Source organism: Ovis aries, chromosome 15 (assembly GCF_016772045.2).
Source record: "Ovis aries strain OAR_USU_Benz2616 breed Rambouillet chromosome 15, ARS-UI_Ramb_v3.0, whole genome shotgun sequence".
Taxonomy (NCBI): domain Eukaryota; kingdom Metazoa; phylum Chordata; class Mammalia; order Artiodactyla; family Bovidae; genus Ovis; species Ovis aries.
Genome location: NC_056068.1, coordinates 10839060 through 10845059, shown reverse-complemented (window position 1 = coordinate 10845059; position 6000 = coordinate 10839060).

Below are 6000 nucleotides of genomic sequence, written 5' to 3'. Positions count from 1 at the left end.
CTGCCTCTTGATGTCATCAACAACAATTTGTTTTTTGAGCCATTCAAAAACAGCTTCTAATTCAGAAGTCAAATTATGTGTGCACTGATGTATTTTGCCTTCATTTCTTGTATTCCATATAATAAGATTCGAGTTTGCCCTATGTTAAATGTATAAACAGGAGTAAGTTATTTTATTAGATACTAATTAAAGGTCATATTTGTATAAGTATATAAGCCATAATCTACAGCCCTTCAATACCACTTGGAAAAGGAAATGGCAACCCACTCCAGTACTCTTGCCTAGAAAATCCCATGAATGGAGGAGCCTGGTGCAGACTACTGTTCATGGGGTCACAAAGAGTCGGACAAAACTGAACGACTTCATTTTCACTTTCGATGCCACTATCCTCAATCATGTCTAAGTTAAATTTTAAAATGTAATTGCTTTCACTTTGAATTCTTCTTGAGTAACAATTTTTAGGATAAAGTGTTAGTCTTTAACTCAGTGTCTTTCCAAGGAACCTGGAGATAACAAATGTAGCCTCAAATTTAAACCACAATAAATAAAAGAAGAATAGTTAAGAAAAAATGGACTCTAAAATAACAACTTAGAAATATTGTTAAATGCATGGTTGCTAAAAGCTAATATTGCTAAAATGAACATGGGATAGGTAGTTCATAGTATGGTGTAGAGATGTGATATTTTTGTGTAAATTTCAAATTTTAGAAACCAGATTATTTAAGGAATTTATTTTTTATAGAGTAAGCAATCTATTAAAAGGATAAATAATAGTTGATTTGGCTATATTGGTTTGGCTAAAACTTAGAAAGGATACATATTGTATAACAAAAGATAAACTCTGTTATCATTCAATGGTTCCAGCCCCAACACTAAAGCATAGTAGTTTGTTCATGTGTGCATGTGTGTGTATCACTCCAGAAATTGCCCATGCTTATATAAGCATATTTACATATATTCACGTTTTTTAAAGAAATGGAAGCTCATTGCACATATTCTTCTTTATCTAGCTATTTTCATATACAGTACATATCCATCAGGATATATAGTACTAGCTCGCTTCTGCTAACTCATTACTCTAAAGCTGAGTTATGTATGTCCTCTGTATGTATGTTTCACAATTTATTTATTCTCCTCCTAATGAGTGCTGATGACTTGCCTTCTGCTTTCCTAATTGCATCAGTCAGAAAAATATGAAATGATAATGCAATAGTGGTATTCTGACTTAATGGATGCCCTTCTAAAATTTCACCATTAAGCAAACTGATGGGTTTTTATTCATACAAACCTATCATCATGATAAAGCAGTTTCTATCTTTTCATCTGTTAATTTTTTGCTTCTAATTTTGCTAGTTTTTATTTATCTCTTTTTGTTTGTTTTATTGTGTTTCCCTTGTGAATATGAGTTTTTAGCCATAATGGCTACTAAGTTTTATGAAACGCCTTACTTGGAATTATGGAGATAATCTTTTTTTTTCTTCTTTGACTTCTTAATATCATGATTTATGTTTATAGAATTCCTAATATTCTACTCAGATATGCAGATGACACCACCCTTATGGCAGAAAGTGAAGAGGAGCTAAAGAGCCTCTTGATGAAAGTGAAAGAGGAGAGTGAAAAGGTTGACTTAAATCTCAACATTCAGAAAACTAAGATCCTGGCTTCTGGTCACATCACTTCATGGGAAGTAGATGGGGAAACAGTGGGAGCAGTGTCAGACTTTATTTGAGGGGGCTCCAAACCACTGCAGATGGTGATTATAGCCATGAAATTAAAAGATGCTTACTCCTTGGAAGGAAAGTTATGACCGACCTAGATAGCATATTCAAAAGCAGAGACATTACTTGGCCAACAAAGGTCCATCTAGTCAAGGCTATGGTTTTTCCAGTGGTCATGTATAGATGTGAGAGTTGGACTGTGAAGAAAGCTAAGCACCAAAGAATTATTGCTTTTGAACCGTGGTGTTGGAGAAGACGCATGAGAATCCCTTGGACTGCAAGGAGATCCAACCAGTCCATTCTAAAGGAGATCAGTCCTGGGTGTTCATTGAAAGGACTGATGCTAAAGCTGAAACTCCAATACTTTTGTCACTTCATGCAAAGAGTTGACCCATTGGAAATGATTCTGGTGCTGGGAGGGATTGGGGGCAGGAGGAGAATGGGACAACAGAGGATGAGATGGCTGGATGGCATCACCGACTTGATAGACGTGAGTTTAAGTAAACTCCGGGAGTTGGTGATGGACAGGGAGGTCTGGCGTGCTGCGATTCATGGGGTTGCAAAGAGTCAGACAAAATTGAGGGACTGAACTGAACTGAATATGCTGCTATTTTCCAAATCTAGATTGAATCATATAAGTCAGAATATTGATATGCTACAGGATTTTGTTTTCTATTTGTTAAGAAGTTTGGCAAAATATATATGAATGTTTTGAGTTCTAGGATTTTTTTTGTTTGTTTTTCCTTATTATTTAATTAATGCCAAATAAAAATTTATTCAGCTTTATTAGGATACAAATGTTTCAACCTTTTGACTTATTTTGATTTTTCTTGTCTGCTTTTGTGTGTTCTTTAATTGGAGAATATTTGCTTTAGAATTTTGTGTTGATTTCTCACATACAACAACATGAATCAGCTCTAAGTATATACATATACCCTCCTATTTAGCTTCCCTCCCATTTCACCCCATCCCACCCTTCTAAGTCATCAAAGAGCATCAAGTTGAGCTCCCAGTGTTATACAGCAACTTCCTACCAGCTATATATTGTACATGTAGTGGTGTATATATGTGAATGCTATTCTCTCAATTGGTCCCACCCTCTCCTTCCCCTGCTGTGTGCGCAAGTCTGTTCTCTATGTCTGCATCTCTATCCCTGCCCTGTAATTAAGTTCATCAGTACCATTTTCTAGATTCCATATCTTTGTGTTAATATGCAATATTTGTTTTTCTCTTTTATCTCATGTTACTCTATATGACAGACTCTAGGTTCATCCATCTCACTACCACTGACTCAGTTCCATTCCTTTTTATGGCTGAGTAATATTCCTTTGTATATATGTATCAAATCTTCATCCAATTATCTTTTAATGGACATCTAGGATGCTCCCATATCTTGGCTACCGTAAATAGTTCTTCTAAGAATATTGGGGTACATTTGTCTTATTGAATCATGGTTTTCTTAGGGTATATGTCCAGTTATGGGATTGCTGGCTCAAATGGTAGTTTTATTCCTGGTTTTTTAAGGAATATCTATACCATTCTATATAGTAAGTGTATCTATTTACATTCCTACGAACTATTCAGGAGTATTCCCTTTTCTCCACATCCTTTCCAGCATTTATTGTTTGTAGATTTTTTGATGATGGTAATCCTGACAGGTGTGAGATTATACCTTATTGTAGCTTTGATTTGCATTTCTCTATTAATGAGCATCTTTTAATGTTTATTAGCTATAAAGAATGGAGAAGGCAATGGCACCCCACTCTTGTACTATTGCCTGGAAAATCCCACGGATGGAGGAACCTGGTAGACTGCAGTCCATGACGTCGCTAAGAGTCAGACACAACTGAGCGACTTCAGTTTGACATTTCACTTTCATGCATTGGAGAAGGAAATGGCAACCCACTCCAGTATTCTTGCCTGGAGAATCCCAGGGATGGGGGATCCTGGTGGGCTGCCATCTATGGGGTAGCACAGAGTTGGACATGACTGAGGTGACTTAGCAGCAGCAGCAGCAGCCTAAGCTATAAAGGAAAAATATTGTATTTATTTGGAAAAATATGCGTTGAGGTATTCCATCCATTTTTAATATAAATTTATTTATTTTAATTGGAGGTTAATTACTTTACAATATTGTATTGGTTTTGCCATACATCAACATGAATCCGCCACAGGTATACACGTGTTCCCCATCCTGAACCCCCCTCCCTCCTCCCTCCCCGTATCATCCCTAACCCATTTTTTAAAATTGGATTGTTTGTCTTCCTGATATTGAGCTACATGAGTTGCTTATGTATCTTGGAGATTAACCCTTTGTCAGTTGCTTTATTTGCAATTATTTTCTCCCATTCCAAGTGTCATCTTTTCACAGAAATCTTTTGCATTTCTATATACTAACAATGAAAAAGTCAGAATGATAAATTAACAATTCACTTCACCACTGCAACAGAAAGAATAAACTACCTAGGAATAAATCTACCTAATTAGACAAAAGACCTATATGCAGAAAACTATTATACTGATGAAAGATATCAAAGACAGCACAAACAGATGGAGAGCTTTACCATTCTTCCATTGAATTGGAAGAATGCTTTTGCTAAAATGACTATACTATCAATTCAAATAAGCATCTATGAAATTGGCAATGGTATTTTTCACAGAACTAGAACAAAACTTTTTTACAATTTGTATAAAACACAAAAGACCACGAATACACAAAGGAATTTTGATAAAGAAAAATAAGCTAGAGGAATTAACTTTCCTGACTTCAGAATATACTACAAAGCTACAATCATCAAGACAGTATAGTACTTGCACAAAAACAGAAATATAGATCAATAGAACAAGATAGAAAGCCAGTTATAAACTCATGCACCTATGGGCACTTCTTTTTTGTGTGGTACATTTATTTTTTTTTTAATTTAAATTTGTTTGTTTTATTTGGAGGCTAATTACTTTACAATATTGTATTGGTTTTGCCATACATCAACATGAACCAGCCATGGGTTTTGGACTCTGTGGGAGAGGGAGAGGGTGGGGTTATTTGGGAGAATGGCACTTCATTTTGACAAAGGGGACAAGCATATACAATGGAGAAAAGACACCCTCTTCAGTAAGTGGTGTTAGGAAAACTGGACAGTTACATGTAAAAGATTAAATTAAAACACTTCCTAGCATTATATGCAAAAATAAGCTCAAAACAAAGTAAAGACCTAAATGTAAGGCCAGACACTATAAAACTCTTTGAGGAAAATATAGACAAGACACTATTTGACAAAAATGGCAAGAAGATCCCCTTTGACTCACCTCTTAGAGTAATGGGGAAAAATAATAAAAATAAACAAATGAGCTCTAATTAAATATGAAATATTTTGCATAGCAAAGTAAACTGTAAACAAGATAGGTTTTTTTATGCTACTTTTGTAATTTTTAAGTATATTTTTGTTTTGATTTTAAAAAAAGTTTTGAATATTTTCTTGTTCTCTTTATTGGAGCATTTCAAGTAGTACTGGAACTGTGTGACTTGAGAATTTTTTAGTATTTCCTCATGAAATCATCTAGGTTGGAGACTCTACTGAGTTATGAGATACAGCAGGGCTTTTCAATAACTTTTAATATTTTTCTGTAATTGGTCTGTTTAGAATTTATATAACTCCATGATTCTGGTCTCTATCCCAAAATGCATCTTTAAATGTTCTCAATAACAAAAAAAATTTCCCCTAAGGAAAAAGCCAAACATAAATAAACAAAAACTTCAACAAAATTCCCCAGTGTATACCACAAATGATGATCTTCCTAGTATATTTTGAATAAAATATTTACTGTCAAGCACATTTAGTCTTTCATATTCTAGTTCCTGTCCTCACTTCTAGTTGCAACTTTCACCAGTCCCACCAAGTCTTCTAGTCTTAAATAAATACCTGTTAATACCAGAGGCATAATATTGGCCCATGACCTTCTGTATTTACATTCACCATTCTCTCAGGCCAAATTTAACCTTCCCCTGGCCACTTAGGAGATCTTTCTAGTTTTGTTTCTCATCCTTAATATTTTTCTTAGCATTTATCAAAGGTTTCTGTTCATAATTATTGATTTGTATTTCTCTCTCTCATGTTTCTAGGACTAAACATAAGTAATATTTTCCTTTTTATCTTTAACACTTTGCCTTTCATAAAACAGAGTAGTATTAAATGAGTATGGAATGTATAAATTCATTTGATAAATATAAGAAAACTTCATAAATTTTACAGCAAAAATAATACTTGTGATCATGTTGAAAAAT